A 25,007-nucleotide genomic window follows, 5' to 3' on the forward strand; every position below is an offset into this window, starting at 1 on the left:
CCTCTATTTTGATCATCGCTGTTACGCCTTTTAGTGTTCCGAGTCCCTGCTGGAACACTTCTTGTGCGTCAGTTAGCATTTTTGACAGTCGTCCGGGTGTGACGTCGTCATCCTTTTTGGCATCTACAGTCAGTGCTTGTATGGAATGCCAATCTAGCTGTATCTTCCGGATCCATTCACGTCCTAGTAGTGGTGGTCCTCCATCTGGCAATACATATAGGTCCATTTTTGGTGTTTCCTTGCCGTTATATATAACGTTCACCCTTATTTTTCCTTTGGGGTAGACTTTTTGCCCTGTATACATCTTCAAGACAATCTTTGTATCTCTCAAGGGTATATGTGAGAATAGCTGCTTGTAGTCCCTTCGGTTTATGACTGTTAGGGCTGATCCTGTGTCCAGTTCCATTTTCACTTGGACTCCTGCTATCTTGAGCGTGACCCAGATAGTTTGGTGATCCTCCATTTTGATCACATTATGTAGTTTCAGACAACCCAGCTCCTTGCTTCTGGAGTCTGTATCACTTTTCTGTTCATCTGAACTACTCTCCGTCACCTTATGTACCTTCTTGTACTTCTCCTGTGGAGATTTCTTGTTGCTGGTTTTCTTTCCCGACCTGCAGACTCTTGCTATGTGTCCTACTTTTCCATACTGTCTGCACACTTTGTCCTTGAACCAGCAATCATTATGGTCGTGTGTTGTTCTGCTGCAGTGATAGCACTTCACTGTTCCGTATGACATTTCATTTGTGCCATATTCTTGCGGTCTCCGTTGTATCTCTGCAGCACCCCGTGCTGCTGCTTCGTGTGATACTGCAATGCTGAAAGCCTCATCCAGCGTAAGATCCTTTTCTGATAGAAGCCGTTTCTGGGTTCCTTCACTTTGAAGCCCACACACAAACTTGTCCCTTAAAGTATCTGCTAGTCCCGTTCCAAACTGGCAGTGTTTCGATAGCTTGCGCAGTTCCGTTAAAAACTCAGCATTACTTTCATCTTTATGCTAGTTCCTTTTGTGAAACTTAAATCTTTCTGCTATCAGCAGTGGTGTGGGGTTTAAGTGGTCCTGTAGGATTGACACTATGTTTTCAAAATCCTTTTCTACTGGCTTCTCTGGGGTTACTAGGTTTCGTAGTAAGCCATACGTTTTTGCCCCCATTGAATTCAACAATACCAGCCCTTTCTTGTCATCTGGCACTTCATTCGCCTTACAGTATACTTCTATGCGTTCGACATATGTCGTCCAATCTTTGACTTCATTGTCGAACACTGTGATACTGCCACTCTTCGGCATTTTTGGGTGTGGTTAGACTGGCTTAAAATGGCGTCTCCCGCGCTTTCCTTTCTTCCCCGCTGCGGCTTAAAATGGCGTCTCCCGTGCTGCTGCCAACGCCGCTCTCGGCGGTCCTCGTGGCAAATGGCGACGCCCTGTGGGTTTCGTGCGCTGCTGCCAATGCCGCTCTCTGCAGTCCTTGTGGCAATGGCAGCGCCTCACATTTTCCTGCGCGCCTCTCTCCCCCGTTGACGCTGCTCGGCCCTTGAACACCGGCTGCGCTCTGCTCTCTCTCGTCTCTCTCCCCCGTTGACGCCACTCGGTCCTGAACACCGGCTGCGCCCTGTGCGCTCTGCCCTCTCTCTCTCCCCCGTCGACGCTGCTCAGCCTTTTTCTGTGCCGCCCGGTTGGCTCTAGCCGCCGCTGTGCGGGAAGGGTCTGCGCAGTACCTGTTGCCATCCCGTTTCGCTGGACCACCATGACTGGAAAGCCAAGCCTGGCTCTCGACAGCCTCCCCTGCGATGCTCAAATCTCCGCTGGATGACTGGGCGGTTGCCCATGGTCGACGCCCGTGCTTCTGGACTTGACCTCCTTCCACTGTTCTCCAGGAGCGAATCCCTGGGAGGTGATGCAGAGTTGCAGGTAGGTTCAAATCTGCTCGTCGCCAATGTTATGTCCGTGTGTCTTGATGTTGTGTCCTTCAATAATTAGACAACAAGACTACAGGGAATGATTCAACAGGTGTTTACTGAATGAGGGTTACTCTAGAACTAACTGTACAGGTCACTACTCAGGGTTTATATACAGGTGTGGTCACTGCCGGTACTACAGTATACAGGAGCTGTTAAAGTAGTTCTCTCCCTTAAAGTTACATACATGACACTTCTCCTCCACTTTTTGCGGTCTTGGGCCAGGGATTCCCAGGTGTCGATGGGGGTGTTGCACTTTTTCAAGGAGGCTTTGAGGGTGCTCTTGAAGCATTTCCTCTGCCAACCTTGGGTCTCTTTCCGTGTTGGAGCTCCGAGTAGAGCGCTTGTTTCGGGAGTCTCGTATCGGGCATGCGGACAATGTGGCCCGTCCATCTGAGCTGATCAAGCGTGGTCAGAGCTTCGATGCTGGGGATGTTGGCCTGAGCGAGAACACTGACGTTGGTGCGCCTATCCTGCCAATGGATTGGCAGGATCTTGCGGAGGCAGCATTGGTGGTACCTCTCCAGTGCTTTGAGGTGCCTGCTGTACATGGTCCATGTCTCTGAGGCTTACAGCAGGGCGGGTATCACTGCTGCTCTGTAGACCATGAGCTTAGTGCCAGGTTTGAGGTCCTGGTCTTCAAACACTCTCTTCCTCAGGCGACCGAAGGCTGCACTGGCACACTGGAGGCAGTGTTGGACTTCGTCATTGAAGAGGGAGACCATTTGGCTCATCGTGCCTGTGCCGGCTCTTTGAAAGAGCTCTCCAATTAGTCCCACGCTCCTGCTCTTTCCCCATAGCTCTGCATTTTTTCCTTTTCAAGTACTTATCCAATTCTCTTTTGAAAGTTAGGATTAAATCTGCTTCCACTGCTCTTTCAGGCAGTGCATTCCAGGTCATGGGAGATTTTAACTTTCCTACCATAGATTGGGACTTGCAATCTATATGTGCGAGGGAGTTTATTGAAGTACTTCCACAATCGTTTCCTAAACAGCAGGTGAGGAACCCATAAGGTGGGAAGAATATTAGATCTGCTCCTAACTAATACAGAGGTAATAATAAGGTAAGTTGAAGTAAGGAAACTTTGCGGGCTAGTGATCATCACGTTGTTCATTTTAAGGTTGAAATGAGCCACGGAACAGATAATAAAAACAATTAAAAACATGAATTTCAGGCAACTAGACTTTCAGGGAATGAACTTATACAAAATTAATTAAATGAGAAGAACTATTTAAAGGAAGAATGTAAAAGGAAAATTTAATTGCTTTTAAAGGAGATGTGGGAGGCAGATTTTCCTGGTGCTGCACTTGGGGATATTGGACTGCTTGGCCACAGCGCATTGAGAAAATTGGGCAAGGCAGGATGGTCAACTTTTCATCCATTTAAGTCAATGGTTGGAAAATAAGGCGGGCTTCAATTACATAGCATTACATAGAATGTACAGCACAGAAACAGACCATTCAGTCCAACAGATCCATGCCGGTGTTTATGCTCCACACGAGCATCCTCCCACCCCTCTTCATCTCACCCTATCAGCATATTCTTCTATTCCTTTCTCCCTCATGTGTTTATCTAGCACTCCTTAAATGCATCGATACTATTCGCCTCAACCACTCCCTGTGGGAGCGAGTTCCACATTCTCACCACTCTCTGGGTAAAGAGGTTTCTCCTGAATTCCCTTTTGGATTTAATAGTGATTATCTTATATTTATGGCCTCTAGTTTTGAGCCATTCGCCAATCAAAAATTACCTAGAAGTGGTGGGCATCGACTGTAGTATAAAAGCAGCAGGTGCATACCACACCCCAACCCCACAACCCCAACCCCCAACCCCCAAACCAACACAACCCCAATCCCCAACCCTCAACCCCAACCCCAACCCAACCCCCAAACCCAACCCAACACAACCCCAACCCCCAACCCTCAACCCCAACCCCAACCCAATCCCCAAACCCAACCCAACACAACCCCAATCCCACCCCAACCCCACAACCCCAACCCCACAACCCCAACCCCCAACCCCAACCCCCAAACCAACACAACCCCAATCCCCAACCCTCAACCCCAACCCAACCCCCAAACCCAACCCAACACAACCCCAACCCCACAACCCCCAACCCCCAACCCTCAACCCCAACCCCAACCCAACCCCCAAACCCAACCCAACACAACCCCAATCCCACCCCAACCCCCCAACCCCCAACCCCAACCCCCAACCCCCACCCCTAACACCCAACCCCACCCCCAACCCCACCCCCAACCACAACCCCCAAACCCACCCCAACCCCCCAACCCCATCCCCCAATCCCCTATCCCACCCACAACCCCAACCCCATCCCCAACCCCAAACCCAACCCCACCCCCCAACCTCCACCCCCCAACCTCCACCCCCCAAACCCCAATCCCACCCCCAACCCTCAACCCCCAACCCGCATCCCCCAACCCCCCCACCCCCAATTCCAACCCCCCACCCCGCACCCCCAACCCCCAATCCCACCCCAACACCAACCCCACCCCTCAACCCCCAACCCGCACCCCCCAACCCCCACCAAACTCCCAACCCCCCCCAAACCCCCAACCCACCCCAAACAACCAACCCACCCCAAACAACCAACCCCCAGTCCCACCCCCCACCCCCAAACCCCCAACCCAAACCCCACAACCCCACCCCCAACCCCCAACCAAGAGATAAGGTTTGGAAACTGAAGGCAAGCTCTGTGGCTCACTCTACCACCATTCACATTTTAATGACTTAAAAGAGCTGGCTACCATTCTCTGCTAGTAATTGACAGATCATCCTGTTTGTCTTACATTTGATATGCATCAGTTTAGAATGAGATGATTGCTCATCTGTGAAGTAATCAGCAGGCCTATTAACTTTATCACTTTCAGTGGGAGTTTCACTCCTGAGGTTGTGATCCCACATTTTCCTGCCCGAGGATTGCAATCTCACATCCTTGTTTCCCACAGTGCACATCAACACTGAAAAGGCTCAAATACCCCTTTGAATCTGTATTTCATTCTTATATCTTTAGGTCAGTCAGTCTTCATTTGGTGAGTATATATATATATATGTATATACCTTTAGCAGATGAGATTTTCAATCATTGCATTCATGAATTAAATGGTTCCCGCAAGATGAATGATCAATAAGACACAGCTCTGCAGTTACATTACATTATGGGCCAAATTTTGCTGTAGCAGGATATCTAACAGCCTCTTTTTTTGTATGGCAAGCTGCTGAAAGTGCAAGCTGATAACGTGGACATCTGGGACCTGAGTGAACAGGGCAAGCAACTCCTTAACCAGTCAGATTGAAGGATTGTGAAATTAACAGCGCAAGGTCTGAGAAGCAAATGTAAATTAGAGTGGATGAATTCAATGTCAATTCGGTACAGAAAGAGAATTAAAGAGAGGGAAAGAAAGATTGGATTAAGAGAGAGAAAAAAGACAGAAAAAAGTTTTTTTTTAAAAATTGAAAAATTTAAAAAATTTAAAATCTCCAACAACAATGAAAACCTGAAGGAATGAGACTCCACACCTGTAATAGTTAATTTCCAGTGCCAGAGAGGTTGACTGGCAGTAATTAACACTTATCACATCATTCAAAGGGTATAAAATGGACAAGACTTAACATTCTGTGGCAAGTTTAGTTCGTATCTAACGCACAAATAGGTGCAGTGAGGGCCAGGAGGGATGTGTTGTTCCCCACAAGTGGGAAGAAGAAACCTGCTGCCACAGACAAGTAGGCTTGGATGGAGATGGCAGAGGAAGTCAGCAGCGGCAGAGTGATGCCAAGGTCCTAGATACAGTACAAGAAATGGTTCAATGACTAGGCTAGGTCAGGAAAGGTCAGCACATGTCCTTTACCCAGCTCCTGCAATGCAGCTCCTTCCACTCCCCCTTGTCCATCCTACACCATTCAAAACACTGCTCAGCCCTGCATCACTTTCCTCAGCACCAATCACCAGGGTACACTGCACCACCTCTCACCCTCACTCCAACACATGCTCAACTCCCACTACCTCCTTTCACTGCGGCCAATAACCCCAGCTCAGCCTGCACTTACTCTCAGCAAACCTCCTCAATTCGCACTGTAGCCACTATCCATAACTGAATGATACCCCACTATTTCATCTGCTTGATTCTCCCTTTAACCTTATGCACTATATTCAGAGGATGCACACATCCTCACTAGCCACTTGTGCCGCTGTCCCACCTCTTTTTCAGGAGAAGAGAGTGCAGAATTCTAGGGAGAGGGCCAGGATCATCAGAGAACCCCCAGATTTCGTAGAAGTAACCCCGCGGAAGAGATAAGCGGGACCAGCAACACCCTCAGCATAGGTGATGGTGAGGTTTGTGGATTTGCAGAAGCATGTAACTATTTACAACTCACACTCATCTCACAGACACTCATCTCACAGACACTCATCTCACACACACTCATCTCAGACAACCAAGTGCACCGTCAGCCTACTTCAACACACCAACCAGTATAGTTAAGTGCTTCATGTGGTCATGTACATTTTCTTACTACCATCACTAAATCTTTAACATTTGTCTTTCTTCCAGGGCTCTCATATGGACTGCATGAACCCCAGCCCTCAAAGGAAGAAGACTCCTCAGAGGAACTCATCCCTCCTGAGGATGTACCGTCACATGTTACATGCGTCACAGGCACCAGTACAGAAACTTGTACATTGAGTGGGCGTCTTAGTGACATAGATGGCTGTCACTGGATGAGTCTCACAGTACAAGTGAGCAGGAGCTGATAGTGGTGGTTGGCACAGCTGAGGAGAATATGCACCAGAGGCCGCCGTCCTCTCCAAGCTCTGCTCAGCAGGACAGAGATGCGCAACTCTCGGGGCCAACCATGAAAATGAGAATACTTGAGGCACAGGAACAAATGTGTGAGTTGCTGGCAGTCCTACCAGGCTCTCGATCACCATAGCAGGAAGCTCCACCTTCACCATCTGTGAGGTGCTCTCACAGGTGTAGTGTCCGAGGATCAATAATACTCAGACTGCAGGAGAACAATAAAACAGGTATTTACTGAACAGACAGTAATTCAAGACTGAAATACAGAAGCCTGCTATGGCTTTATATACAGGGGTGGTCACTGCCGGTACTGCGGTATAGAATCAGTTCTTCTCTTAAAGGCACATACACAACAATTCCTCCCCTTTTAGATAAACAGTACATAACATTCATTTAACAACTAAATAATAACTAATTACAATTACAATTTTCTCTGTACTATATACATCAACTGAAATAATCATTTATAAGTTCAGTCTTTGAGGAGGCTTCCTGATCCTGACTGGATAGCGCCTTTCTCGAGTATCCTGTTCTTGCGGCGGAGTTGATTCTGGCTCATTGTCATTAGTTGGTTCGTCAGCTTCCAATACCACTGCTTCTGAGGTAGACGCAATCTGTACTTCGGGTTGATTACCAGGTGCACCTGCTCGTGGTATGGGTTTGGCTTGTTCCTGTGACTCTAGAATCTGGTCAGCATGGCGTCTCACGATGCTCTCTCCAACGTCCACTGTGTACATTAGTGGTCCCTGCTGTGTGCATATCGTTCCTGGCTGCCATTTTTTTCTGTTCGGTAGTCGCGGGCCAAGACTGGTTGCCCTATCTTGAAGCTCCTGGTTGGCTTCTCATTTATGTGCTGGAATTGCTTATCCTCAACATCTCGTCTTATGTTTGGTTTGAGCAAATCCAGGCGACATCTTAGCCTTCGGTTGAAGAACATTATGGCTGGAGCTTGGTTGGTGACTGCATGTGTCGCATTCCGGTAAGCAAACAAGAAATTATCCCCCTTGTGTTGTAGTGGTATGTCGTCATTATGCATTGCCTTTATTGCCTTTTTAAAGGCCTGAACAAACCTCTCAGCCAATCCATTTGTGACTGGATGATATGGGGCAGATGTGTAATGCTTCACCCCATTATTCCTCAGAAACCTCCGGAAATCCTCTGACACAAACTGTTGGCCATTGTCGGAGCAAATCAGTTCTGGCAAGCCATTCCTGGCGAAGATGGTCCATAGGACTGCAATAGTTTTCTCTGTGGTAGTGGAGGACATTTTGATGACCTCTGGCCATTTCGAATGGGCGTCCACAGCGATTAGGAACATTGAGTCCATAAATGGACCAGCAAAATCAATGTGTACCCGTTGCCATGGAGATGAGGGCCACTCCCATGGATGTAGCGGGGCCTGTGGTGGAGCGTTTTGGACCTTCTGGCATCCTGTGCATCTCTTGGTCATATCATCGATTTCTTTATCGATTCCCGGCCACCACTAGCTAGGCTCTTCATTTTTACCCCTCCCAGATGATCCTCATGAAGCTCATTGAGCACTCTATCTCTCAACTTGGGTGGAATTACCACTCGGGATCCACACATCAAGGTCCCCCGGCACACTGACAGCTGTTCTCTCCTTGGCGAGAATTCTGGCAACAGTGAGTTGCCATGTGCTGGCCATCCCTTCACCGTCAAATCATAGACCCGAGAGAGTGTCAGGTCATTTTGGGTTTCCTTCTCTATACTTGAGTTTGTAACAGGCAGACATTCGACTATGGTCGCATGGAATATCTCAACAGGGTCCACTGCAGGTGCTTCCTCTACTGTAGGCAACGGTAGGCGCGACAGCCCATCAGTGTTTCCATGCTGTTTCGTACCCTTGTACTCTATGTCGTACTGATGTGCCCCTAGAAAAAGTGACCATCTTTGCAGCCGTTGTGCCGTCATCACCGGAACGCCCTTCTTTGGGTTAAAAATGGAGACCAGGGGCTGATGATCAGTCAGTAGGGTGAATTTCTGCCCGTGCAGATAGTGATTGAACTTCTTCACCCCCCACACCAGGCTGAGGGCCTCCCTGTCAATCTGGGCGTAGTTATGCTCGGCTGAGGTTAACGAGCATGACGCAAAGGCTATCGGCCTCTCTGAACCGTCAGGGAATTTGTGTGACAGTGTGGTAAACCACTGTTTGTATTCCTGTTTGTCCTGTTTGTATCCCACTGTGTACATGCCTGGACATGCCTCGGCTGACTCCTCCCACAGGTCCTAGTATAAAGGTGACTGCTCCCCAGCCCTTTGTATCCTGGACCGGTCGACCACGCGAGGCAGACCTCCATTCTGTTGTTAATAAAAGCCTTTAGTTACTCTTCTAACTCTCAGTCTTTTATGAGTAATTGATAGCGCATCAGACAGCACCGCTCCAATGCCGTAGGGAGACGCATCACATGCTAACCGAATCGGTAGTGTTGGATTGTAGTGGGCCAATACTTCTTTTGAAGTGATTAGGCATTTACATTTCTGAAAGGCACGCTTACACTCATCACTCCATTTCCATGTTACTCCAGTTTGCAGTAGGGCGTTCAGTGGGTGCAGAATTGTAGATAAATTCGGCAAGAACTTATGGTAGTAGTTCACCAACCCGAGGAACGACCTCAGTTGCGACACATTTTCTGGTGCTGGAGCCTTGACTGCAGCCTCAATCTTGTCCGGTGACTTATGCAACACTTTCGCATCAATCATGTGGCCACAATACGAGATTTGTCTCCTGAAAAACTCACATTTGGGGCGGTTGGCTCGTAGCCCATATTCCTGTAATCTCGTGAGCACCTGCTCCAGGTTGGCAAGGTGTTCACTGTCATTTCGCCCGTAACCAGGATGTCATCCAAATAACACTGGGTCCCCGGGATCCCTTGCAGGACTTGTTCCATCGCCCTCTGCCAAATAGCCGGGGCTAATGCTACCCCGAATACCAGTCGGTTGTACTGGTAAAGGCCTTTGTGAGTGTTTATCGTGAGGTATTTCCTAGACGCTTCTTCCACCTCCATTTGTAGATACGCTTGGGCCAGATCAATCTTTGTAAAGCGTTTCCCTCCAGATAGTGAGGTGAAACTATTTTCCATCCGTGGAAGTGGATATTGTACTGTGTGCAGGACTGGGTTCACAGTTACCTTGAAGTCCCCACAGATGCGAACCTTCTTCGGTTCCCCAGGCGTGCTGCTCAATGATTTCTTCATGACAGGAACGATGGGTGTGGCCCACTCGCTCCAGTCCACCTTGGACAGCACACCCGGACGCTCCAGACTCTCCAGCTCTGCTTCAACGGCTGGGCGGATCGCGTTATCTTTGATTTTTATCGTTGCCGTTACTCCTTTTAGAGTCCCAAGTCCTTGTTGGAACACCTCTTTCGCGTCAGTTAGAATTTTTGACAGTCGTCCAGGTGTGACGTCATCATCCTTTTTGTCAGTCACAGTTAGCGCCTGAATGGAATGCCAATCCAATTGTATTTTTCGGATCCATTCACGTCCCAATAATGGTGGTCCTCCATCTGGTAGTATATATAGATACAGTTTCTGTGTTTCCTTGCCGTTGTATTCAACTGGCACCCTTATTTTTCCTCTGGGGTAGACTTTTTGCCCCGTGTATGTCTTCAATACAATGGACGTGTCCTTCAAGGGTATGTGTGAGAATAGCCGCTCATAGTCTCGTCGATTCATGACAGTTAGGGCTGATCCTGTGTCCAATTCCATCTTTACTGGGGACCCTGCTATCACGAGGGTGACCCAAATGGTTCGGTGATCCTCCTTTGTGATCACGTTGTGTAACTTTAGACAACTTAGTCTCCTGCTCCGGAGTCCTTATCACTCTCCTGATCTTCCAAACTACTGTCTGTCAATTTCTTTACTTTCTTGTACTTTTCCTTAGTAGTACTTGTAGTGTTGGTTTTCTTTCCCGACCTGCAGACTCTTGCTATGTGTCCCATTTTCCCACATTGCCTGCATACTTTGTCCTTAACCCAGCAGTCCTTCTGATCATGGGTTGTTCTGCCGCAGCGATAGCACTTTTCTGCTCCATACGCCATTTCGTTAGTGCTGTATTCCTGTGGTTTCTGTTGTATTTCCGCAGCTCCCCGTGCTGCTGCTTCGTAGGATACTGCCACGCTGAAAGCCTGTTCTAGCGTCAGGTCCTTTTCCGAAAGTAGTCGTTTCTGGGTTCTTTCACTCTGGAGCCCGCAGACAAACTTATCCCGCAAGGTGTCTGCCAGTCCTGCTCCGAACTGGCAGTGCTTCGATAACTTGCGTAGTTCCGTAAGATAGTCAGCATTGTTCTCATCTTTGTGCTGGTTTCTTTTATGGAACTTGAATCTTTCTGCTATCAGCAGCGGTGTAGGGTTTAGGTGTTCCTGTAAGATATTAACAATCCCTTCAAAACTTTTCTCCATTGGTTTAGCTGGGGTAATTAAATTCCGCAATAGGCCGTACATTCTCGCGCCCATCAAATTTAATAATACCGACGCCTTCTTTCCATTGGCCACCTCATTGGCATTGCAGTACACTTCAATTGTTTCCACATACGTGGTCCAGTCTTCTACCTCGTTGTCAAAAGCAGTGATACTGCCACTCTTCGGCATCTTGGGTGATTTAAAATGGCGCCTCCCACGCTTTTCCTTCTTCCCCAATGGAATAAAATGGCGCCTCCCGCGCTTTTCCTTCTTCCCCTTGCTGCCACGCTGCTCCTAGCGTTCTACAGGGTGATGGCGGCGACCCGCGGCTTCGGCGCGTCTCACTTTTCCTTCCCCGCGTTCTATCCTCTCCACGCTGCCCTGTTCTTGAGCACCGACCTGTGCGCTCCACCCTCTCTCTCTCTTCCTCCTGACAACGCTGCACGGCCCCTTTGCAGAGCCGCTCGATCGAGCCTGAGCCCGCCGCAGTCCGGAAGGGTCAGCGCACTACCTGCTACCAGCACGAATTGCTGGAACACCTCGACTGGGGAGCCAGGCCCAGCTCTCCACAGCCTCCCCTGCAACTCTCCGATGGATCCCTGGGCGGTTGTCCGCGGTCGACGCCCGCCATTCTGACTTCGACCTCCAAGAAGCTTCTCTTCAGGGAAAAGATCCCCGTGAGGTGATGCAGTACTGCAGGTGAGTTCAAACCTGCCCGTCGCCAGTGTAGTGTCCGAGGATCAATAATACTCAGACTGCAGGAGAACAATAAAACAGGTATTTACTGAACAGAGTGTAATTCAAGACTGACGTACAGAAGCCTGCTATGGCTTTATATACAGGGGTGGTCACTGCCGGTACTGCAGTATAGAATCAGTTCTTCTCTTAAAGGCACATACACAACAACAGGTGTTCTGAAATCTGCACTCTACCCTGGTGCATGTGGCCCCCTCTAGGAACAATGCAGCCTAGCCCTCACAGCAGGGGTCAGTGCAACCAGCCTTTGTGGCCTTGATAGAGGGTCAAACGACTGCTACACAGACTCTCGGCTCCAACGTCTGCTCCACCCTAGAGAAGCTGGTGGAGAAAGTAGATCCAAAGCTTCACTCATCTCTTCCAGCCTGCTCTCCCACAGACCTGCAGGGCTGCCCCAAGGGAGGGATGTTGGTGGAACAGGCACAGTACATGTAGACCTCTCTCAGGACCCTCTCCTGCCTTTCAGTGGGGGGAGGGGGGGTGGCGTTGTGGGGTCGTGTTAAAAATGAGGCCCATGTGTTTACCAGGAACACATAAAATAAGCTAATATCACTTCTGTCATTTAACCATCTCCTATTTTCCACTTAAGTGCATTATATGTCATTCTATATCATTTCCATTCTTTTATTTGGTGTTGTCCCATCGCCCCCTGCCCCCGCCACCTTTGTTCTGTTCGTTTTAAAATGCTGTTCATAATTAACATCTTCCAGCTTTGACAAAGGGTCCACACCTCAAACGTTAATTCCTCTGTTCCCTTCACAGATGTTGCCTGACCGGCTGAGGGTTTTCAGCATTTTGCTGATCTGCTGTAAAAGAAGGAAGCAGTTTGATGGGGCTATTCTTTGTACAATCGGAGATTACACATTATCTTGGTGCTTAGTCAACCTAGAAAGTTAATGGCCTTTATCAGAGCATTAATAACAAATTGGCTGACGGAAAGGTTTGAAGAAGCAAGGTACAGCTGAATGGAAACAGGAATAGATCTATAAAACTCTGATCCCAATGAATTCACTCACACATCACCTTGTAGTTAGTTGTATGTTAACTATATCAACCCTTAATGGTGTGAAAAAGATAAGATTTCATTCTGACACACCAGAACATCTTGTCTCACGCTCTAAAATGTAACTTATAAATAAGTTCACATGGGTCGCATTTCACTAAAGAGTGACTGTGATGTCCAGGAGTGGCTATGAATAATAAAGTGTTTGTTCTGCTGCAGAGAAAACACAATGAATGTTTATTCAGGGTGAGGAATGGATTGTAAGTAAACTGACGGATCTTTTTATCCCAGTGTATCATTTTCAAATCTATTAACTTTCTTCAAGAATATTGACACCAAATAGTAGTTGGTTACAGTTAGAGTCCTAGGGGGCGATTTTACCAGCCCTGGGGAGGCGGCTATGGAGGCAGGACTGCAGGGAAAATGGCAGAATTTGGGGACGCGTGCCCAGGAGGCGGGTAGCCGTCCCGTGCCGGGTTCCATCTCCTTGGAGGTGGGAAGGGATTAAAGCCTATTAACTGCCTGTTAACAGGTCGTTAACAGGCAGAAAATAGGATTATCCCCTTTTTGCCCTCGCAAGTGCAGGCTTCCCGAAGGCTCCAAAACACGCCAGCTCAGCGAGGCGAGTACTGGGTCTGCGGGGGTCAGGGGTTAGTGGGGTGCAAAAGTGTGGTGTGAAGGTAAGTGATGGGGGCAAGAGTGGAGAGGTGAGTATCTGAGGTAAGTGCAAAGTGTTTTTAAAAGTGTACTTACCTTTGTTTCTTCCTGCAAGCTTCAGTCGGTTTGTATGCGGAGACTCTCGGAACTCTGTGTTGGAGATGACAGATGGCCATTACATTCTCAGATGCAACAACCATCTCATTTCTGTAAAAGAAAGAAGGTTGATGAGGTCTTGTATTCAAGACCTCATCAAACTGCAGAGAATGTCACTGTTTGACAGCTTCACAGAGCTGTTAAATGATGACAATTTATCTGTCAAAAATTTTTGACAGATGAAACATCATACGTTGACGTGGTCTGTAACCGGCTTTCCCTTGATTGGCCTGCTAAGCCCGCTGGGCGGGCTTAACGAGGTCAATCAAGGGAAAATAGTGTGGGTTGGCTATAAATCAATGGAGGCAGGACATCGACCCAACAAGCAGCAGTCCTGCCTCCAACGTGCCCCCATTCACAAAATTGCCCCCATAAAGTCATATATAACGGCATAGAAGGAGGCCATTCGGTCCATCGAGTCCATGCCGTCTCTGTAGAGCAATCTAATCAGTTCCATTCCCCACTCTATCCCCATAGCCCTGCAAGTTTATTTCCCTCAAGTGCCTTTCCAGTCTCCCCTTGAAAACATTGAGTGTCTCCACTTCCACCACTTCCGTCTGCAGCGAGTTCCAGGTCCTCACCACTCGCTGTGTAAAAAAGTTTTTTCTCACATTCCACCTGTATCTCTTGCCCAACACCTTAAATCTGTGTCTCCTAGTCCTTGTACCAACAACTAGTGGGAACAGCCTTTCCCCGGCTAGCCTATCCAAACCCGTCATAATCTTGTATACCTCTATCAAATCACCCCACAACCTCCTTTGCTCTAATGAAAACAAATCCAGCTTCTCCAACCTGTCCTTGTAGTCAAGATCCCCCATCCCCGGAATCATTCTGGTAAATCTCCTCTGCACCCTCTCAAGGGCCTTCACATCCTTCCAAAGTGTGGTGCCCAGAACTGGATGCAATACTCCAGTTGTGGCCTAAGCAGCGCTTTACAAAGGTTCAGCATAACCTCTCTACTTTTGTACTCAATACCTCTATTTATGAAGCCCAAGATCCCATATGCTTTGTTAACCACTCTCTCAATATGTCCTGCCACCTTCAGGGACCTATGCACATTAACTCCCAGGTCCCTCTGTCCCTGCACACTCTTTAAAACTGTGCTATTAAGTGTATATTGCCTCTCCCTGTTCCTTCTGCCAAAATGCATCACCTCACACTTCTCTGTATTAAATTCCATCTGCCATTTGTCTGCCCATTCTGCTAGCCTATCCATGTCCTGTTGCAGTCAATTGGTATCGTCCTCACTGTTTGCCACACACCCAAGTTTGGTGTCATCGGCAAATTTAGAAATTCTACTCTGTATTCCAATAACCAGGTCATTTATATATATCAAAAAAAGTTATAGGACTCGGTTCATTTTATAACTAATTGAGTCAGAGTACTGGGTAGCGCAGTGGGTATGCACACCAGCCTTTGACATTGTTGGGGTGAGGTGTCTGGAGCTTCACTCTGACCATGTTACACCAAGCCTGGAAATGCTGGGGGAGATTGTGAGGCCTCCTGCCCGGCAGAAACGGGAGGTAGAGCCCCAGAAATGGTGGGGACTGACTTACTGCCCAGTTCCTGGTGTTGTTGTGGTCGCCGCAATCTTTACCCGACCCTATCGTCGGGCAGTAGGCCCATTTAAAATGCAAATCGTCATCCTATGACACACATAGAAGCCCGTTTCCCATTTTAAGGAAGCACTGAGCTCCGCCCAGTATCAGCCAGAAGGTAAATTTGGGTTTCTGTTTGTGGGGCCGGGAGGAGCAGGAGCGCTCCTCTGGGCTGCACAGAACAGTCATGGGCCCCTGCAGCTCACGGTTTCCCACTCACCCTGAAATTGGATCCCCTTCCACAGACCTGCCTCCTGGCCGGGTGTTATTGGGCGACCATGAGCACGCGCCGCTGGCCATATGCCCGAATTCTGCTCGAGGGGAAAACCTACCCTGTGCACTGAATAACAACAGAAAACGCTGGAAAAACTCAGCAGGTCAGGGCAGCATCCGTGGAGAGAGAAACGGAGTTAACGTCTTCAGAACTGGAAAAAAAGCAGGAAGAGGGATAGATTTTAAAGCAAGTGGGGGCTGGGAAAAGGGGGAGGGGGTGAAAGAACAAAAGGGAAGGTCAGAGATAGGATAGAAAGCAGGAGAGATTAAGAGACATTGAGAGACATTGAGAGATATTCAAGGAACAAAGGATGGCTCTGGATGAAGTGTGAATGGCGCCGGCAGAATGAAGGACAGCTGCCGTGTGGGAGGGAAGAAAAAAGCCCAGACAAAAGTGTGTATTAAAAAAAAGAGAAAATATATATATACAGGTATCTATATATAGATGTGATAGGGGCCGAGGTTATGATCTGAAATTGTTGAACTCTATGTTGAGTCCAGAAGGCTGTAAAGTGCCTAATCGGAAGATGAGGTGCTGTTCCTCGAGCTTACGCTGAGCTTCCGTGGAACAATGCAAGAGGCTGCGGACGGTGAGACCTGAGTGGGAATGGGGCGGTGAATTAAAGTGACAGGCCACCGGGAGCTCGGGGTCCCCCTTACGGACTGAATGGAGGTGTTCCGCAAAGCAGTCACCCAATCAGCCTTTGGTCTCCCCAATGTAGAGGAGACCACATTGTGAGCAGCGAATACAGTATACTAAAATTGCAAGAAGTACAAGTAAATCGCTGTTTCACCTGGAAGGGGTGTTTGGGGCCCTGGACAGTGGGAAGGGGGGAGGTATAAGGGCATGTGTTGCATCTCCTGTGCTTGCACGGGAAGGTGCCATGCAAAGGGGAAGGGGTGCTGGGGGTGATAGAAGAGTGGACTTGGGTGTCGCAGAGGGAGCGGTCCCTACGGAATGCTGAAAGGGGAGGTGAGGGGAAGATGCGTTTGGTGGTGCACTGAATAGATTGAGTTCCTAATGTGGAAAGTGTTCCATTTTCCAGCACCAACATACTTCACCTTGAACAATAAAATCACCATGGCAATTTTTAAGAGTGTGAGTTGCACCTTGCCGATGATTTGCAGTAGTGACAGTGGGTAGCCCTCTCGCCTCTGAGTCAGAAGGTTGTGGGTTCAAGTCCTGCTCCAGAGACTTGAGCACATAGAGCTAGGCTGACACTCCCAGTGCAGTGCTGAGGGAGTGTTGCACTGTCGGAGGTGCCGTCTTTCGGATGAGGCATTATACCGAGACCCTGCCTGCTCTCCCGAGTGGACGTAAAAGATCCCCAGGCACTATTTCGAAGAAGAGCAGGGGAGTTCTCCCCAGTGTCCTGGCCAATATTTATCCCTCAATTAACATACCAAAGAAACAGGTTATCTGGTCATTATCACATTGCTGTATGAGGGAGCTTGCTGTGTGCAAATTAGCTGCCGCATTTCCCACATTACAACAGTGACTACACTTCAAAAATGCTGCATTGGCTGTAAAGTGCTTTGGGACATCTTGAGGTCATGAAAGGCGCTATAGAAATGCAAGTCTTTCTTTTTCCTAACTTTTATTTTTGTAATACTAGATTTGATCTTAAAATTTCTTGGCAATTTGAAAATATTTCAGCCTTGGTAAATTTAATCGCTGCAGGTAAGCTGTAAGTTATCAACCAAATATTAATTTTTTTGAAAAATAAATAGTTTGAACTCTCATTATGAAGCTTGTATCTGTTGAATGAAAATAACAACAGAAAATGCTGGAAAAACTCAGCAGGCCAGGCAACATCCGTGGAGAGAAAATAAAGTCGATGTTTCGGGTCTAACCCTTTTTCAGTTTTTATATTTTAAAATTTTGGCTCACAAAATTTTTGCTGCTTAAAACTGAACATGTCCTGAAAGGAGCATCACTGAGATCATGGGCAGTGTGTGGGAGGATTCTTACAGTAAGTAACTGTTCTACAAGCTCTGCCGGAGATCTCATAGCTCGGCCATCTCGTACAAGGAGGGGATGATTTGTAGTCTTTGTCTGGAGGTGATCGAGAAGATTGACAGCATGAGCTAGCATCACTGCATGCTGAGAAAAGGCAGCTTGGAAAAAAGGTAAAGAATGAAAGGCATTGGAGAGAAGAGCTGTGCTACAGTAAACGCACAAAACCTTCAAGAGATCAAAATTACCCTCTGAAATAAGGGTACTATATACAACTGATGTACTCTGCTACGCTAAGAATAGGACACTCCTTCCCCTTTGATCACCCCAGAGGCAGCCAAAAGCTGGCTGCAGAACAGAGGCATTATACAGCCAGGACCTTGAGTCGGAATGGTAGCATTAAGCCCGAAGAGGGAGAAAGAAGCTCATCCCTAGCGCAGGCCTGCCCCCTGTCATCGCCTAGTGCCAGTAGAATGAGCAGGAAATTTAAGCACTGCTGTGCAGTTGTGTGGTTACAAGTTCACAGAAATCACAGAAACCCCACAGTGCAGATAGAGGCCATTTCGGCCCATCGAGCCTGCACCGACACATATCCCACCCGATCCTCGTAACCCCTACACCAACACATATCCCACCCTATCCCCGTAACCCCATGTATTTAATCCCCCTAACATTAAGGGTCAATTTATCATAGCCAATCAACCTAACCCGCACATCTTTGGACTGTGGGAGGAAACCGGAGCACCCGGAGGAAACCCACGCAAACACGGGGAGAATGTGCAAACTCCACACAGACAGTCACCCGAGGCCGGATTCGAACGCGGGTCCCTGGCGCTGTGAGGCAACAGTGCTAACCACTATGCCACCGTGCTGCCCTCTGAGTTGTGCCTCTGAGATTGGGACTTCTGTGTCCTGAAGCAGCTTGAAGTTCCCGATTACCTCTAAACATAGGGGGAGGGACTGTTCCTCCTACCTTGCCTTCTGTCTTTGGCCTGCCTCCATAAACACTGTTAATTTTCCAGTTGGCCAGGGTTTTGCTCTGGCAATAGCACCATATGTTACTGGGAGCTCCTAACACGGGAGGGTGTGAGGGTGGGGGCTCAGCCAGCAGTGTTCAAGGAGAGTCTGCTGTGAGGCCGGAAACACCTCTTGCCATGAGTTCTGCCACCGCCCCCACCCCGTGCCCCCTCAATAGAAGCCCCAGAAATCATGGAGCCACATAAAAGGCTCCAAAACGCAGCAAAATGGGAATTCCCTGAGGACAAAGGAAAATTTACCCAATTGTCTTCACATAAAACAGGTTTTCAAAATCAGTAACTAAGGCCGGAACCATGGGTGGTTCTGCTGCACAGGACGGGAGGAAAAAGAGTGGGAAAGCTATAGTGATAGGGGATTTTATTGTAAGGGGAATAGATAGGCGTTTCTGCGGCTGCAAACGAGACTCCAGGATGGTGTGTTGCCTCCCTGGTGCAAGGGTCAAGGGGGTCTTGGGGTGGCTGCAGGGCATTCTGGAGGGGGAGGGTGAACAGCCAGTTGTCGTGGTGCATATAGGTACCAACAATATAGGTAAAAAACGGGATGAGGTCCTAAAAGCTGAATATAGGGAGTTAGGAGGTAAATGAAAAAATAGGACCTCAAAGGTAGTAATCTCAGGCTTGCTACCAGTACCATGTGCTAGTCAGAGTAGAAATAGAAGGTTATTTCAGATGAATACGTGGCTAGAGGAATGGTGCAAGGGGGAGGGATTCAAATTCCTGGGACATTGGAACCGGTTCTGGGGGAGGTGGGACCAGTACAAACTGGACGGTTTGCACCTGGGCAGGACCGGGACTGATGTCCTAGGGGGAGTGTTTGCTAGTGCTCTTGGGGAGGGTTTAAACTAAAATGGCAGGAGGTTGGGAACCTGTACAGGGAGACAGAGGAAAGGGAAGCAAGGATAGAAACAAAAGACAGGAAGGAGAAAAGCAAAAGTGGAAGGCAGAGAAATCAAGGGTGTAAATCAAACAGGGCTACAGTAAATAATAATTCTAAAAGGACTAATAATGTTAAAAAAAAGCCTGAAGGATTTGTGTCTTAATGCGAGGAGCATTTGTAATAAGGTGGATGAATTAACTGCACAAATAGATGTGAACGGATATGATGTCATTGGAATTACGGAGACATGGCTCCAGGGTAACCAAGGCTGGGAATTCAACATCCAGGGGATTTCAATATTCAGGAAGGACAGGCAAAAAGGAAAAGGAGGTGGGGTAGCATTGCTGGTTAAAGAGGAGATTAATAAAATAGTAAGGAAGGATATTAGCTCTGATGATGTGGAATCTGTATGGGTAGAGCTGAGAAATAGCAAGGGGTAGAAAACATTAATGGGAGTTGTATACAGACCCCCCAAACAGTAATACTGAGGTTGGGGATGGCATTAAACGGGAAATTAGAGACGCGTGCAATAAGGGCACAGCAGTTATCATGTGTGACTTTAATCTACGTATAGATTGGGCTAACCAAATTAGTAACAGTACTGTGGAGGAGGAATTCATAGAGTGTATACGGGATGGTTTCCTGGACCAATATGTCGAGGAACCAACTAGAGATCAGGCCATCTTAGACTGGGTATTATGTAATGAGAAAGGATTAATTAGCAATGTTGTTATGCGAGGCCCCTTGGGTCGGAGCGATCATAATATGATAGAATTCTTTATTAAGATGGAGAGTGAAGTAGTTGACTCAGAGACTAGGGTCCTGAATTTAAATAAAGGAAACTATGATGGTATGCGGCGCGAGTTGGGTAGGATTGATTGGGGAATGTCACTCAAAGGGTTGATGGTGGATAGGCAATGGCAAACATTCAAAGACTGCATGGTTGAACAACAGAATTTGTTCATCCCAGTTTGGCATAAAAATAAAACAAAAAAGGTGACTCAACCGTGGCTAACAAGGGAAATTAGGGATAGCATAAGATCCAAGGAGAGGACATATAAATTGGCCAGAAAATGCAGTACACCTGAGGATTGGGAGCAGTTTAGGATTCAACAAAGGAGGACAAAGGGATTAATTAAGAAGGGGAAAACAGAATATGAGAGTAAGCTTGCAGGGAAAATAAAAACTGACTGTAAAAGCTTTTATAGATATGTGAAGAGAAAAAGATTGGTGAAGTCAAGCGTAGGTCCCTTGCAGTCAGAATCAGGGGAATTTATAATCGGGAACAAAGAAATGGCAGACCAATTAAATACATATTTTGGTTCTGTCCTCACAAAGGAGGACACAAATAACCTCCCAGAGATGGCGGGGTAGTGTCTAATGAAAGGGAGGAACTGAAAGAAATCAGTATTTGTAGGGAAATGGTGTTAGGGAAATTGACGGGATTGAAGGCCGATAAATCCCCAGGGCTTGATAATCTACATCCTAGGGTACTTAAGGAAGTGGCCCTAGAAATAGTAGACGCATTGCTGATCATCTTCCAACATTCGATGGTATCTGGAACAGTACCCATGGATTGGAGGGTAGCTAATGTTACCCCACTATTCAAAAAAGGTGGTAGAGATAAAATGGGGAATTACAGACTGGTAAGCCTGACATCGGTAGTGGGGAAAATGCTAGAGTCCATTATAAAAGATGTAATAGCAGAACACTTGGAAAACAGTGACAGGATCAGACAAAGTCAACATGGATTTACAAAAGGTAAATCGTGCTTGACTAATCTACTGGAATTTTTTGAGGATGTAACTGGTAAAATAGATAAGGGAGAACCAGTGGATGTGGTGTATTTGGGCTTTCAAAAGGCTTTTGATAAGGTCCTGCATAAGAGATTCGCGTGTAATGTTATGGCACATGCGATTGGGGGCAAGGTATTGACTTGGATAGAGAACTGGTTGGCAGACAGAAAGCAAAGAGTTGGAATAAATGGATCTTTTTCCGAGTGGCAGGCAGTGACTAGTGGGGTACCGCAGGGATCAGTCCTTGGACCCCAGCTATTCACAATATATATTAATGATCTAGACAAGGGAACTAGATGTAGTATCTCCAAGTTTGCAGACGACACAAAGCTAGGTGGGCATGTGTGCTGTGAGGAGGATGCCGAGAAACTTCAGGATGATTTGGACAAGTTGGATGATTGGGCAGAAGCATGGCAGATGCAATATAACATGGATAAATGCGAGGTTATCCACTTTGGTGTCAAAAACAGGAAGGCAGATTATTATCTGGACGGCAATAGATTGGGAGAAGGGGAAGTGCAACGAGACCTGGGTGTCCTTGTGCACCAGTCGCTGAAGGTAAGCATGCAGGTGCAGCAGGCGGTTAAGAAGGCAAATGGTATGTTGGCCTTCGTAGCGAGCGGGTTTGAGTACAGGAACAAGGATGTCTTGCTGCAGTTGTATAGGGCCTTGGTGAGACCACATCTTGAGTATTGTGTGCAGTTTTGGTCGCCTTATCTGAGGAAGGATGTTCTTGCCATGGAGGGAGTTCAGCGAAGATTCACCAGACTGATACCTGGGATGGCAGGAATGACGTATGAGGGGAGATTGGGTCGATTGGGCTTTTACTCGCTGGAGTTTAGAAGAATGAGAGGGGATCTCATTGAAACTTATAAAATTCTGACAGGACTGGACAGACTAGATGCAGGAAGGATGTTCCCGATGGTCGGGGAGTCCAGAACCAGTGGTCACAGTCTAAGGATAAGAGGTAAGCCTTTTAGGACAGAGATGAGGAGGAATTTCTTCACCCAGAGAGTGGTGAACCTGTGGAATTCTCTACCACAGAAGGCAGTAGAGGCCAATTCATTAAATATATTCACGAAGGAGTTGGATATATTTCTTAAGGCTAAAGGGATCAAGGGATATGGGGAGAAAGCAGGGACAGGGTACTGAATTTGGATGATCAGCCATGATCGCATTGAATGGCGGAGCAGGATTGAGGGGCCGAATGGCCTACTCCTGCTCCTATCTTCTATGTTTCTATGTTTCTTGCTTCCATCCCGCTGTAGTAATTGACTTTGTGATAATGGGGCCTATTAAGCCCGCCCTGTGCGTTACCCGGCCCTATGAAATGGTGCTGGTCTGAGGACATCATCCATGACGCGTTTTCCACCGGGATATTTAAAGGTGCCATGGCCACATTGCATTTGAAGGTTCATCTAGGAGTGTGCAGGCAGTCACTGCACTGGAGGCTTTGGTTGCTCCAAACACTTGGAGACATGACTACACAGAGGCAGAGGGCTGCACCCAGGTTCTCTGATGACTCCCTCCATATGCTTGTGGAGGGAGTCAGAGGATGCAGGGAGGTCCTCTTCCCTTCGAATGGGCAGCAGAGACCTCCCCAGGAAACAAAGTGAGCCTTGTTCCAAATTGCAGACAAGGTCAACAGCAGGGATGTGGTCAGGTGGACCTGGGTGCATTGCCGGAAACGTTTCAATGATCTCAGTAGATCAGGAAAGGTGAGTATAAAGCCACAACCAACCTCATCCTGCTGTGCCTCTCATCATATCCCCATCACTCTGCCTTCCCTACCCTACTCCTGCACATCCTTACTCACACCAACCTACCTTGCACCTCCATCCCTCTCTCTCTATCTACATTACCACATCCCCATCTCACTAGACACCCCTCACACTCACCCTCATCCTAATGCAATCATACCAACTAACAACACACAAACATAAGAAACATAAGAAGTAGGAGCAGGAGTAGGCCATACAGCCCCTCGGGCCTGCTCCGCCATTCAATAGGATCATGGCTGATCCACAAGGAGGCCACTTGGCTTTGGCACCCCACTCCATCATAGTCTCCCTCTAAAGATGTAACCCATCCATCCCTTACACTCATTCCATCACGCTCACTCAACCTTCTCTTCTTTCCCTCCTTGCAGGAGAAGGGAACGCACAGTAAGAGGGAACGGGAGAGAACTGGAGGTGGGCCTTGATTATTTGCCAGCCTCACAACAACAGAGGAGGCTGCGTTGGAAGTATCGGGAGAGGCCGAGCAGCTGGAGGTGTGAGATGGAGACAGAATTACATATCATACAGCTACATGGCATACATCAGTCACTCATATGGGAACTGATGTCAGCAGCCAGTGAATGGTCATCATGTGCATAATGGTATCTGTTCCCATTTTTCATATGACACATATTGAACTCATCTCTTTACTGTCCCATAGGTCCAGCAAGAGCACCCCCCCCCCCACTCCCCTGACTGTCCAGGAGGGAGAGGAAGACGACTCCTCAGAGGAGCCTCCAGCCTCTGAGGGTGCACCGTCACCAGATATAAGTGCACCCAGCACCATCGCAGATACGCACACCTCGGTACTTCCGACACGAGATTGAGCAGTGTCATCACCTGGTCTGTCACAAGTCACAAGTGAGCAAGAGCAGATGGTGGAGACAGGGACAGCAGTGGAGACTCCTCGCCAGAGGGCGCAGGACACTCCCAGCTCTGCTCAGCTGCCTGCACACGCTGAACCTCCAGGGCCATCCAGAAAGAGGGCGATCCTGGTGGTGTAGGAAGAAGTGCAGGGGGCTCTGACAGCTTTGCGACCGTGATGTCTGCAAATGTTCAGAGAATGGAGGAGTCCATCTCCAACATGAGCACCACCATGACGCAGGCGATGGCGACTCTAGGCTTCTCCATGGATAGGATGGCCACCTACATGGAGCAGATAATGCGCCACTCACAGGAGCACATGGTCTCTATAGAGAATAGATGGCAGAGGCTCATAGCCCTCCTGTCTAAGAGGGATGTCAGTGTAGACGTGGGTCCTCATGGCCCCACTGATGTGCAGAAAGGTGCTCTCTAGCTCCTTGCTAGCAGGGAAGTGCGGGTGGGCCATGAGAGGGATGATGGTGAGAGGGGACATGGAAGTGGGGGCTCCTCTCAAAGTGTTTACACGTCTCCCCTGTTGCCACCCCCTCAGTCAGAGCCCCAGATGCCTCCTTGGACAGCGGTGGCCGAGTCTGCCCCTGCACAGTCGCAGGAGGAGCAGACCTTGGCGGGGCCAAGGTTCCAAAACCCAGAGGACGTCTGTGAAGTGTGTCTAAGCGGTCGCATCAGGGAAGTGAGCAGGCTGCCTCCACCTCTGCTGAAGCCACAGGGGTAGCACCTCGTAGAAGCACATGGAAGAGAAAGATGACACACAAGTAGATTCACAAGGGTAGCCACTTGGGTGTTTTATTCAATGTTAATGTCAGGTTTCCATTAATGTGATGTTAACCATAAAAATCTTTTTTTTTGCCACTTTCCGGTCTTGGAAAAATTTGAGTGCACCTTTGGAAATGGCTTAATGAGTTGCAGTGAATGGTGAGACATAACGTTACCCCCACGCAATGGTGGTCAGTGTGAAAGGAATGGCTTGGACATTGTAGGGATGCTTTATGGTGTTGCTGTGGGGTGGTGCCAACCTGGTGCAGCATGTGGAAGCCATATGGG

The sequence above is a fragment of the Somniosus microcephalus genome, chromosome 9 (genome assembly GCF_052327205.1).
Source record: "Somniosus microcephalus isolate GS21.2 chromosome 9, FLI_Smic_1.0, whole genome shotgun sequence".
NCBI lineage: Eukaryota > Metazoa > Chordata > Chondrichthyes > Squaliformes > Somniosidae > Somniosus > Somniosus microcephalus.